Raw genomic sequence first — 14,214 nt, 5'->3', positions numbered from 1 at the left:
CTACTTGTCTTTAGTTAGTAGAACTGTTTTATTTTCAACTAATCTTTACTTCAAATGTCTTATTTGAATACTCATTTAATGTTTTGGCAAATTTCTTCTTTAAAAGTGTTACCTGATGTAATTCCTGCGTGACATAACTGAATTTTTACCCTGCCCCAATAACTCTGCTTATCTTTAAGAAACAGGGTGCCTGTGTTGAAAAGTTCCCTTTGTAACCAGACCAGAGGAGACTGGTTACAACCGCGATAGCTGACCAAATGACTTTTAAAAGACCTCAGCCTTTTTATAATCTTATTTCTGTGCTAAATGACACTCCCACCAGCTCCATGACAGTTGACAATCGCCATGACAATGACCAGAAGAAGCCATGAAAGGACAAAAAGGAAGGCAGCACTCTGGTTTTAGGAAGTTCCCTGCCCATTTCTGAAAAATCCATGAATATTCCTCCCTTTGCTTTAATGTGAAACACCTTTACTAGAGAAATTATATTTTAACCCCCTCACTCCTCATTAGTTGAAAAGTTGATTTGTGAGCCTTGCTCCTGCTTCTCAATTCTGTGGCAATTGAATAAAACCTGCACTGTTTGTCACTCTTTTTTGGTTTCATGTATCGGCTTTGTGACACCCAACAGGGAAAGACCCCATCTTCTGGAGGACCAGCTTTGTTGGTAACAAAAGGAGGGCTAATTTATATGCTGTTTGTTCATTTTTATCATACTACAAAGGTGATACAGTATATGGAACAAACTGTGACCATAGTAATGTCAGGATTTGCATATCCCTTTTGCTAGTCCTTGAAGGGCCATTATTTATGGGATGTTCATAACATATATAAGATAGTATCTCCGTTCTCATTGAGAAGTCTGTCTCAAGTTTGAATCTGTTAGTTGATAGTCCTGCATCTTGTGGTAGTTGCAGTCTGTTCATTGATTCACCAAGTGCCTCGCTATGATGTAGTAGCAATTACTGTATTCCAAGCAAGGATGATGAATGAAGTTAGAGGCAGACAGTTGAAAGGCCAATTCTGAATTCCTTCTGCATGCATTTGATGATGAAGTAATTGGGAAGCAAGATCACAATAATTTTAAAGAGTAATATTTGGCAATTTGAAATTTGATAAATTTGTGATTTCTCTACATACTCTTATGCATTTGTTATTTGGAACAATGCCAGCATAACATAGAGGAACCGTTATTTGAATTAGCTTAGTGTTTATGTTAAAAGTCAAAGACAAAATATCCCTGAAAGTATTTCTTTTTTTTTCTTTTTTTAAGACAGAGTTTCACTCTGTCACCCAGGCTAGAGTGCAGTGGTGCGATCTCGTCTCACTTCAACATCCGCCTCCTGGGTTCAAGCAATTCAACTACCTCAACCTCCTGAGTAGCTGGGATTACAGGCGCACACCACCATGCCTGGCTAATTTTTGTATTTTTAGTAGAGACGGGGTCTCACCCTGTTGGTCAATCTGGTCTTGAACTCCTGACCTCAAATGATCCACCCACCTCAGCCTCAAAAAGTTCTGGGATTACAGGCGTGAACCACCGCACCCAGCCCCTAGAAGTATTTCTATTTCAAATGGCTGATTTAGTTTGGCTTCCCAGTGTGAGGTAGAAAACTTCTGAAATTAAACTATTATAGTCTGTCTGGGCATGGTGGCTCACACTTTGAGAGGCTGAGGCAGGGAGTTTGAGTCCAGCCTGAGTAAACATAGTGAGGCCCTGTCTCTACAGAAAAGAAAGTGTTACAGTTAAGGAGCCATGCAGGGTCATTTATTAAGGGTCAGTATTTTTCATAGTTGCCAAAACATTTGATTAACAGGGAGATTAGTTTCCTCCCTTGAAACTGAAAAACAGTATTTTACTAGGATGTTTACATATTGACATTCACAAATGTTCAACTGTTTTCAAACTTACAGATGCATTATGCAAGTCTTTGCAGTGAATGTGTTTATAGAAGTTAATACATTTAATTTCTTGATTTCAGACTTAAAAAGCCATTTTAGGTTCACAGCAAAATTAAGAGAAGTTACAGAGATTTCTCATATATTCCCTGTCCTTACATGTGTATAACTTCCTCTACTATCAACATCCTCACTAGAGTGGTACATTTGTTACAATTGACGAGCCTACATTGACATCATTATCACCCGAAGTCTACAGTTCACATTAGGATTCACTCTTGGTGTTATATAGTCTATGGGTTTGGACAAATGTATAATGACATGTATCTACCATTATCATATCATATAGACTAGTTTCACTGCCCTAAAAATCCTCTGTGCTACACTTACTCATCCCTCTGGCAGCCACTGCTCTCTTTACCATCTCCATGGTTTTCCTGTTTCCTGAGTTCCATATAGTTGAAATCCTATGGTCTGTAGCCTTTTCAGATTGGCCTTCTTTTACTTAGCAATATTCATTTAAGTTTCCTCCATGTCTTCTCATGGCCTATTTCTTTTTGTTTTGTTTTAACATAAAAATAGTTGGTTATAAATCAGAATTATAATTCTTCATGGTCCATATAAATAATGATAAAAAGCTAGGCATTACAGGACTTCTTGTATACCAGGATAATTTTCTTTTTTTAAAGCCAGGATCATTTTCTCCTAAGATAAATTATTAAACAGTTTCTATTTAATCGTGACTTATCCTTAAAAACAAAACATCTGTCAAGCTCAATACATTCAGTATAAGATATTTAGGTCATGTGGAGAAAATGACTCAATGTAGCCAACATACAGTTATCACTTGAGTGCATTTGTCATTCCCTCTGTCCCATGCAATGTCAGAATTCAGATTCCTGACCTTTAAAAATAAGGATTCTTCTGTGTTAAGATAATATTTCTCTATTTTAAAAATAATTTTTTTCTTTAAAAATATTGTGTGAGTTGCTGGTTTATCTAATTACTCATTTGGGAATTAAAATACATCGCTTTTGAGTCGGTTACCTAATAATAACATCTGTCATAAGGAGTCGGGAAGAAACAGTTACGTGTTGTTTTAAAAAATAAAAACATTATATTGTTAGTCAAAAGCCACGCAGGTAATGGTGAATTTTTAGTGTATATTTGTCTTAAAATGTTAGTGATTTGTATATTATCAACTGACAAAAATCCTGTGCATGCTTAATGAAAGAAAAAACACTTCAAAAGTGATATTGAGGGCTTCACTTAAGCCTAATGTGCCATAATGAGTTCTTAATTCATGAAATAGCTTTTTTCTTACTTCAACTGCTACTTGAACTTTGACCTGTTTTCAGATCAGTAGGTCCTATGTTTGAATCAGTTTGAAGAAATGTCTTGTTTCCTTTTAGAGATACGCCTTGATTGCAGCCAAGATTGATGGTCACTACTATCACATAACACAATCTCACACTGAAGATACACAAAATTCATTCATTTCTTCAGTTCATGAGTGTGCAATGCCAAGAGTGAATCCTAATATAAACTATGAACTTTGAGTGATAATGATGTCAATGAAGGTTCATCAGTTGTTAAAAATGTACCACTCTGGTGAGGGTGTTGATAGTAGAAGAGGTTATGCACATGTGAGGATGGGGAATATATGAGACATCTCTGTGCCTCTTCTGTATCTGCCTTTCAAAGACCTTAAACCTGAAATCTTCCGTAATGTCCAGATAAGGGACAAGTCTCATCTCAGTTACATCTGAAACAGAATGTGGTCGCATTACAAGATGTACAAAGGTTCATGTTTTCAATATTGAAAAAGATGATACCATTCTCTGAATTGTCCAGTTTGTGAACCCAAAAACTTACAGAGAGACAAAACCTTTAGCTCAGACTAATGTGAGCTAACACTTTGGATTTGTTCTCTTTGCAAGATAGCAAAGTTCCGTTAAGCCTAAAAATTTCTGAGTCCACATGTATTAATTAGGAAAGCAATACCTATGTATTACAATTCAAATACCTTTCCTTAATACTTGATATTGTTAATAAAGTAGATAGTGGTGTTGCGGGAAGTCAGGGACCCCGAACGGAGGGACCGGCTGAAGCCGTGGCAGAAGAACATAAGTTGTGAAGATTTCATGGACATTTATTAGTTCCCCAAATTAATACTTTTATAATTTCGTATGCCTGTCTTTACTGTAATCTCTGAACATAAATTGTGAAGATTTCACGGACACTTATCACTTCCCCAGTGAATATCCTTGTAATTTCTTGTCTGTCTTTATTTTAATCTCTTAATCCCATCATCATCTTTGTAAATTGAGGAGGATGAATGTCGCCTCAGGACCCTGTGATTGTGTCAACTGCACAAATTGTTTGTAGAGTATGTGTGTTTGAACAATATGAAATCTGGGCATCTTAAAAAAAGAACAGGATAACAGCGATGTTCAGGGAACAAGAGAGGTAACTTTGAACTGGCCTCCGGTGAACCGGACGGAACAGAACTATATTCCTCCTCTTTCATAAGCAAATAGAAATATCGCTGAATTCTTTTTCTCAGCAAGGAACATCCCTGAGAAAGAGAATGCGCCCTGAAGGTAGGCCTATAGACGGCCCCTTTTAAGGCGTCCCGTCTTTTATGGTCCAAGCCCATGGGATGAAATAAGCCCCGTCTCCTATAGTGCTCCCAGGCTTACTAGGATGGGAAAATTCCCACCTAATAAATTGTGGTCAGACAGGTTACCTGCTCTCAAACACTGTTTCCTGATAAGATGTTATCAATGACAATGCGTGCCCGAAACTTCATTAGCAATTTTAATTTCTCCTCATCCGGTGGTCCTGTAATCTCGCCCTGCCTCCATTTGCTTTGTGATATTTTATTACCTTGTGAAGCATGTGATCTCTGTGACCCACACCCTATTCGTGCACTCCCTCCCCTTTTGAAAATTGCTAATAAAAACTTGCTGGTTTTACGGCTGGGGAACATCACGGATCCTGCCAACATGTGATGTCTCCCCTCAACACCCAGCTTTAAATTTCTCTTTCTTGTGCTCTTCCCAGCCGAGACACTTAGGAAATAGAAAAGAACTCACATTAAACATCGGGAGTGGGTTCTCCCGATAGTGGTGCAGTTAAAACTCATTCGCTTTTAGAAAAAAATTAAACTTGCTTTTAAAGTATCCCCCCCACCCATATTTCTGTTTTAAAAAAAAATACCTCATATATTTTACTGCTGCTCTTTCCAGCAGTAAATATTTTGCATATTTTAAAGTTCTAGTGATTATGGGCTGTAGCTATAGAAATGTTTTAAGTTAAATTATTTATAAGTACACATCCTATTTTGTCAATGAGGTAAATTTAATAACATTCTTTGAGTACTAGAAATAATTCCTATGGACATTAATTTCTCACGTTCATATTTTTAATCTTTCCAAGTTTTGAAAACCGAAATTACATCATATTTGTCCTCCTACTTGCACACATATTTTCCATTATAAAAATATACAATGCTTTACTGAAATTATTACAATTATTACAATCATGTTGCTTAAAGATAGGGAAATATTCTGATACATGCATTACTAGGTGATTTCATTGTTGTGTGAAATCATAGAGTGTACTTACACAAACCTAGATATTATAATCTACTATACAACTAGGCTATATGGTATAGCCTATTGCTTTTAGGCTACGAACCTGTACAGCATGTGACTGTACTGAATACTGCAGGCAGTTGTAACACAATAGTATTGGTGTATCTAAACATAGAAAAAGTACAGTAAAAATATGGTATAAAAGGCCAGGCGTGGTGGCTCAGAGCTGTAATCCCAGCACTTTGGGAGGCCAAGGCGGGTGGATCATGAGGTCAGGAGATCAAGACCATCCTGGCTAACACAGTGAAACCCTGTCTCTACTAAAACTACAAAAAATTAGCCAGGTGTGGTGGCGGGCACCTGTAGTCTCAGCTACTCGGGAGGCTGAGGCAGGAGAATAGCGTGAACCCAGGAGGTGGAGCTTGCAGTGAGCCAAGATCACGCCACTACACTCCAGCCTGGGCGACAGAGCGAGACTCCATCTCAAAAATAAATAAATAAATAAATACCTTAGCTTGTAATTTTTAACTGCATAAACTATACATTTTTGACTTTTTCACTTTTGTAGTAACATTTAGCTTAAATATAAACACATTGTAAGCTGTACAAAATTCTTTATATCATTGTAAGTTTTTTCTGTTTTGAAATTTACATTTTTTTGGTTTTTAAACATTTTTGTTAAAAATGAAGAAACAAAAAGACATATTAGCCTAGGCCTACAGAGGGTCAAGATCAATAATATCACTGTCCTTTATCTCCACATTTTGTCCCACTGGAAGGTCTTCAGGAACAGTAATACCCACGGAGCTGTCATCTCCTGTGATAACAATGTCTTCCTCTGGAAGACCTTCTGAAGGACCTGACTGAGGCTGTTTTACAGCTTACTCTTTTTGTATAAGTGGAAGGAGTACAAAATAGGAACATATATAGTAGAATTATATAGTAGAAGGAGTCTAAAATAGGGACAGAAAATAGTAAATAAGCCAGTAACAATTTATTATTATCCAGTGTTAAGACATTACAACAGCAATGACATTACAAGGCCATAGGAATTTTTCAGCTTCATTATAATCTTACGGGACCGTGTATGGTAGATGCACCTGACAGCGATGACTTGACCATATCCTGAGAATGACCCTGTATGGCAGGCACACTTGAATGTGTGTTCAGAGTTCTGAGCAAAGGAATCAAGGAGTGGTCAACCTGGAGACTCATTCCTTATCTATGAGGAACATCTGAACCCCTGGCCCATCCCATGGAGCTCAGGTCATACAGAGGATTGAGGCCATTGTTTTGGGTTAGATGGAGATTGCCAGGTGGAGGTTAGCGGGAGGGTACAGTGTGAAAATGCTGTATAAACTGCATGCTTTTTGCAGGCTGGGCAGTTCTCCTGCCCAGCCCACTGCCACTGGACTCTCCTCTGTATGTAGCCCCCAATAAAACCCCATGTCTCATTTGCTGGCTCTGGGTCTCTTAGGCCTCTTGAACCTGGTACCATCTCCACTGGAGTCTGTAGGGGTTCAGCACAACAGACCACCATCACATACACAATCCGTCATTGACTGGAGCATCCTTATGTGGTGCATAACTAATTTTGAAAAAATTCCATGGGAAGACTTTGAAAGCTGCTTCTCATGGCACCAGGGAATCACTAAAGAACTATGCATGATGTTTAAGAGAGTGACATGATCAGCTCTGGGCCTTGGAAAGAAAACTGGAGTGGAAGTCTCCTCATGAACCTGATGCAGGTGAAACTCCAAATTGGGGCTCAGCTTGGGAGGGTTCTTGGCTTCAGTTGAAAGAATTCAAGAGTGAGCCAACAGTGAAAGACAGCACATTTATGTGAGCAACAATGTGCAATGAAATGGATACTCCATGGACAGAGCAGGGCTATCCCATAGGTAGAGTGGCACTTGTGGACTGCTAGCTATCTATATTATTGCCTATGCCTAATTATATGCTAAGTAAGAGGTGAGTTATTCTCGAACTTTCTGGAAAAGTGGCAGCCAACTCTGGTGGGTGAAGTCACTCCAGGGCAGGGTGTAGTTGGCTGGCCTGAGCTTGAGCATCCCTCTCTGCTCCCTGCCTGGGGATCAGGAAGCTCCACCTTATGCAGCCCATGTGTAAGTCCCAGGTATTTTATTTGTAGCTATTATAAATCAGATTACTTTCTTGATTTCTTTTTCGGACTGTTTACTGTTGGCATATAGAAATGTTACTGATTTTTGTATGTTAATGTTGTATCCTAAAACTTTACTGAATTTGATTTTCAGTTCTAATAGTTTTTTGGTGGTGTCTTTAGGTTTTTTCCAAATAAAAGATCATATCATCTGCAAACAAGGATAATTTCACTTCTTCCTCTCCAACTTGAATGCCCTTTCTTTCTCTTGTCTGATTACTCTAGTTAGGACTTATAGTACCTATTATAGTACCTCTTCAATAGTACTTCTATTCAACTATTGTTGAATAACAGTGGTGGTAATAGGCACCCTTGTTGTGTTCCAGATCTTAGAGGAAAGGCTTTCTGTTTTTCCCCATTCAGTATGATACTAGCTGTGGGTCTGTCATATACAGTTTTTATTGTGTTAAGGTATTTTCCTTCTATACTCAGTTTTTAAAAATGTTTTTATCATGAAGGAATGTTGAATTTTATCAAATGCTTTTTCAGCATCTACTGAAATGATTATATGATTTTTGTCTTTTATTTTGTTGGTATGATGTATCACATTGATTGATTTAAGTGCATGGAGCCATCCTTGCATTCCTAGGATAAATCCCACTTGATCATGATGAATGATCTATTTAATGTGTTGTTGAAGTCAGTTTGCTAGTATTTTGTTGAGGATTTTTGCATCAATATTCATCAGTGATATTGGCTTGTAGTTAGTTTCCTTTCTTTCCTTCTTTCTTTCTTTCCTTCTTTCTTTTTCTTTCTTTCTTTCTTTCTTTCTTTTTCTTTCTCTCTCTCTTTCTCTCTCCCTCCCTCCCTCCCTCCCTTCCTCCCTCCCTCCCCCCTCCCTTCCTTCCTTCCTTCCTTCCTTCTTTCCTTCCTTCCTTCCTTCCTTCCTTCCTTCCTTCCTTCCTTCTTTTTTTATGTGTCTTTGTCTGGTTTTGGTATCAGGGTATTACTGGCCTCATAGAAAGAGTTTGGAAGTATTCCTTCCTACCTTATCTTTTAAAATAGTGTGAGTAAGATTGGTATTAGTTCCTCTTTAAATTTTTGGTAGAATTCAGCAGTGAAACCATGATGTCCTGGAATTTGTTTTGCTAGGAGACTTTTTATTACAGCTTTGATCTCATTACTTTTACCAATCTATTCAGACATTTTCAGGTTTTTAATTTCTTTTAAGTTCAATCTTGGTAGATTGTATGTGACCAGAATTTATCCATTTCTTCTAGGTTTTCCAATTTATTGGTGTATATTTGCTCATAGTAGCTTCTAATAATCCTTTGAATCTTTGCAGTGCCAGTTGTAATATTTCCTTTTTCATATCTGATTTTATTTACTTGGTCTTCTCTTCTTTTTTTCAGTTAACCTGGCTAAAGGTTTGTTGATTTTATTTATCTTTTCAAAAAACCAGCTTTTCATTCTGTTGATTTTTTTGTTTTCTTCATTTCAAGTTCATTAATTTCTGCTCTGATCTTAATTATTTCTTTTCTTCTACTAATTTTGGGTTTGGTTTACTCTTGCTTGTCTAATTCTTTAACATGCTTGGTTAGGTTGTCTATTTGAAGTTTTTCTACTTTTTGATGTAGGCTTAAAGGTATATGCTTTCCTCTTAGTACTGCTTTTACTATATTCCATAGGCTTTAGTATGTTGTGTTTTCATTATTTGTTTGTAGACAATTTTCACTTTCTTTCTTAATCTCTTCATTGACCCACTGGTCATTTAGAAGCATATTGTTTAATTTCCATGTGTTTGTATAGTTTCCAAAAATCCCCTTGTTATTGACTTATAGTTTTATTCCATTGTGGTCAGAGAAGATACTTTGATATTATTTCAAGTTTTTGAATTTTTAAAGACTTGCTTTGTAGTATAACATAAGGTCTACCCTTGAGAATTATCTATGTGCTGAGGAGAAGAATGTATATTCTGAAGCCATTGGATGAAATGTTCTGTAAATATCAATTACATCCATTTGATCTATAGTGCAGATTAAGTCCAATGTTCATTGATTTTTTTTGTCTGGATGATCTGTTCAGTACTGAAAGTGGGATGTTGAAGTCTCTAGCTATTATTGTATTGGGGTCTATCTCTCTCTTTACCTCTAATAATATTTGCTTTTCGTAGCTCAGTGGTCCAGTGTTAGGTGCATATATATGTACAGCAGTTATAGCCTCTTGCTGAATTTATCTATGTATAATTATATAATGACCTTGTCTCTTTTTATAGTTTTTGTCTTGAAATACACATTTTTTGCATCAATATATTCTGCTCTTTTTTGTTTCCATTTGCATGGAATATCTTTTTCCATTCCTTTATTTTCAGTCTATGTGTGTCTTTATAAGTGAAGTGTGTTTCATGCAGGCAACAGATCACTGGGTCTTGTTTTTTTTTTTTTTTAATCCATCAGCCCCTCTATGTTTTTGATTGGAGAGTTTAGTCCATTTATATTCAATGTTATTATTGATAAGTAAGGACTTACTCCTGCCATTTTATTTGTTTTTGGGTTATTTTGTGGTCTTCTCTTTCTTCTTTTCTTACTAATGTCTTCATTTTAACAAAGGTGATTTTCTCTGGTAGTACATTTTAATTTTTTGCTTTTTATTTTTTGTGTATGTGTTGTATGTTCTTTGATTTGAGGTTACCATGAGGCTTTCAAATAATATAATATCTCATTATTTTAAACTGATGTCAACACTGATTGCATAAACAGACAAGCAAAGAGAAAACTAATACAACTCTACAGTTTAACATTGTTCCCTGCTTTTTAATTTTTTGTTGTTTCTTTTTATATCTTATTGTACTGCCTGTCTTGAAAACTTGTCATAATTATTATTTTTGATCAGTTCATATTTTAGTCTTTCTACTCAAGATATGAGTAGTTTACATGTCACAGTTATAGTGTTGTAATATTCTATGTTTTTCTATGTACTCACTGTCGCCAGTGAGTTTTGTACTTCCACATGACTCTTTATTGCTCATTAATGTTCTTTTCTTTCAGACTGAAGAACTCCCTTTATATAGGACAGGTTTCATGTTGAAATTTCTCAGCTTTTTTTTTTTTTGTCTGGGAAAGTATTTCTCCTTCACATTTGAAGGATATATTTGCTTGATATACTATTCTGGAATAAAAGTTTTTTTTCCTTCAATATTTTAAATACACTGTCTCCTGGCCTGTAATATTTTTACTGAGAAGTTTGCTGCCAGATATATTGGAAGTCCATTGTATGTTGTTTCTTTTTTTTTTTTGCTGCATTTAGGATCCTTTCTTTATCCTTGACCTTTGGGAATTTGATTATTAAATTCATTGAAGTAGTCTTATTTGTGTTAAATATGCTTGGCATTCTGTAACCTTCTTCTACTTGAATGTTGATATCTATCCTTCTCTAGGTTTGGGAAGTTCTTTTTTATTATCCCTTTGAATGCACTTTGTATCCCTGTCTCTCTACCTCTTCTTTAAGGCCAGTAACTCTTGGATTTTCCCTTTTGAAGTTATTTTCAAGATTTTGTAGGCATGCTTCATTCTTTTTGCTTTCGTCTCTTCTCTCTTTGTATTTTCAAATAGCCTGGCTTCAGGTTCACTAATTCTTTATTTTGCTTGATCAATTCTATTGTTAGGAGACTGATGCATTCTTCAATATGTCAATTGCATTTTTCAACTACAGAATTTCTGCTTGATTCTTTTTAATAATTTCAATCTCTTTGCTAAATTTATCAATAGGATTCTGAATTCCTTCTCTGTGTTATCTTGACTTTCATTGTATTTCCTCAAAACAGCTATTTTGGATTCTCTGTCTGAAAGTCACATATCTCTGTCTTTCCATGATTGGTCCCTTGTGCCTTATTTAGTTCATTTGCTGAGGTCACGTTTCCCTGGATGGTCTTGATACTTGTGGATGTTTGTTTGCGTCCAAGTATTGAAGAGTTAGGTATTGATCGTAGTCTTCACAGTCTGGTCTTGTTTGTGTCCATCATTCTTGGGAAGGCTTTCTAGATGTTTGAAGGTCACTAATCTAAGTTTTGGTCACTGCAACCATATCTGCATTAGGAGGCACCCCAAGCCCATTAAGGCTATGGCTCTTGCTGACTCATAAAGGTACTGCCTTGGTGGTCTTGGACAAGATCCAGAAGAATGAAATGGATTACCAGGCAGAGACTCTTAGTCTCTTTCCTTACTTCCACCCAAACAAATGGAGTCTCTCTCTGCTGAGCTGTCTGGAGTTGGGATGAAGTGACACAAGCACCCCTGTGGCCACCAGCAATGGGACTGTGCTCCATCAGAACTAAAGTCAGCATAGTACTGGATCTCACCCAAGGCCCATAGTAGCCACTGCCTGGTTACTGCCCATGTTTGCTTAAGACCCTAGGGCTCTACAATCAGCAGGTGGTAAAGCCAGCCAGGATGGCATCCTTCTTTTCGGAGGAACAACTTCCCCCAAGTCCTCAGCAGGTTCAGAGATGCTGTCTGGGAGCCAGGGCCTAGAGTCAGAAATCTTAGGAATTTACTTGGTGTTCTATTCTACTGCAGCTGATCTGGCACCCAAGCCCCAAAACAAATATCTCTTCTTTTCATAAGCAGAGAAGTCTCTCTTTATGACCACCACTGCCCTAGGCCCAAGGTAGTAAGGCAGGCTACTGCCAATGTTCATTCAAGGCCCAAGGGCTCCTCAATCATCTTGTGGTGAATGCTGCCAGGCCTGGGACTCTCTCTACAGGGCAGCAGGCTCCCCTCTGACCCAGGGCAGGCACAGAAATGAGCCAAACCCTGGAACTGGGGACCCCAAGATCCCACTTAATGCTCTACCCCACTGTGGCCAAGCTTGTACCTAAGCTGCAAGACAAAGTCCCCCTACTCTTCTTTCTCCTTTTCTTAAGCAGAAGGAGTCCATCCCTATGGCTGCCACAGCTGGGAATGTGCTGGGTCACATCTGAAGCCAGCTTGTCTCTGAGTCTTACCCAAGGCCCATGGCAAGTACTGCTTGGGTACCACGGGCTCTTTAGTCAATAGGTGATGAATTCTTCTAGGACTAGGTCCTACCCTTCAAAGCAGCAGACTCCCTTGTGGCGCAGATTGTGTCTAGAAATGTCATCTTGGAGTTAGGTCCTGGATTGGGTGCCTCAGGACTCTCCCTGGTACCCTATCCTATTGTGGCTGAGCTAGTATCCAAGATGCAAGACAAAGTCCTCTATACTCTTCCCTCTCCTTTCCTCAAACAAGGGGAAGGGGTCTCTCCCAGAGCTGTGAGCTGTGCTGCCTGGGGCTGGGGGAGGCATGGTGCAAGTTGATCACCCCAGCTGGTATCTCACTAGGTCACATGCCCCCCAAGTCCACTGGCTGCAAGCACAGCACAACACCAGGACTTGCCCAGGAATTGCAGTCCTTGTGGTTTAGACACCCTTTCAAGCTTATTTTGTACCCAGAGCACTTTAGCCTGCAGTGTCCAGGCTTGCCAGAACTCAGGTTCCAACCACTGGGAGGGGTGATTCCCCTATGGCTGTGGTTGGTCTAAATGTTCCCTCCTTGGGCACTGGCTGAGCTCTGCCTGGTGTTGCTTCCTGCTGTGACAGAGAAACACTGAGTTTCACTGCAAAATCCCATAATCACTGCACTCTCCCTCCCACCAAGTACACAGATTTTTTTCTCCATACCGTGTAGCCACTGCCAGGGGATAGGGGAGGGAGTGGTGTTGGTAATTCAAGACTATCTTTCCCATCCTCTTCAGTGCCTCTTTCAGTGATATGAAGTTAAAAACAGGTACTGTAATCACTCACCTGATTTTTGGTTTTTACTAAGGTGCTTTTTTGGTGTAGATAGTTGTTCAATTTGGTGTTCCTGTGGGGAGGATGATTGGTGGAGGCTTCTATTCTGCCATATTTCTCTGTTTCCTCCTCCTGGATCACTGTCCTTTAAAAACTAAAATCCATGCAGTGTTCTTTGTATGTATTTACCATAAGATTCATAATAAATGGAGATTTTTGTTATTTCTTACATTTATTAATATAGTGTAATGAACATGCTTGTACATACATCTTTGGACACTATTATAGTCGTTTTCTAAAGCTAAGTGTTTATTTTTATTTATTTATTTATTTATTTTGAGACGGAGTCTTGCTCTGTGCCCCAGGCTGGAGTGCAGTGGCGCGATCTCGGCTCACTGCAAGCTCCGCCCCCCGGGGTTCACGCCATTCTCCTTCCTCAGCCTCCCGAGTAGCTGGGACTACAGGCGCCCGCCACCTCGCCCGGCTAGTTTTCTTGTATTTTTAGTAGAGACGGGGTTTCACCGTGTTAGCCAGGATGGTCTCGATCTCCTGACCTCGTGATCCGCCCGTCTCGGCCTCCCAAAGTGCTGGGATTACAGGCTTGAGCCACCGCGCCCGGCCAAGCTAAGTGTTTAGAAGTAAAATTACCTGGTTAAATTCCATGTGCTTTTTATATGTATTGCAGTATCACCATGAATGAATCTGATACTAACTTAATCTCCCACTAATAATATTTAAGAGTAATTTTTTTTCCACACAGGGGCCAGCAGAGGACTCAAGAAGTTCTAAAA

The sequence above is a fragment of the Macaca mulatta genome, chromosome 9 (assembly GCF_049350105.2).
Source record: "Macaca mulatta isolate MMU2019108-1 chromosome 9, T2T-MMU8v2.0, whole genome shotgun sequence".
Classification (NCBI taxonomy): domain Eukaryota; kingdom Metazoa; phylum Chordata; class Mammalia; order Primates; family Cercopithecidae; genus Macaca; species Macaca mulatta.
The sequence above is the reverse complement of the archived record's forward strand: the minus strand, read 5'-3'. Positions refer to the sequence as shown.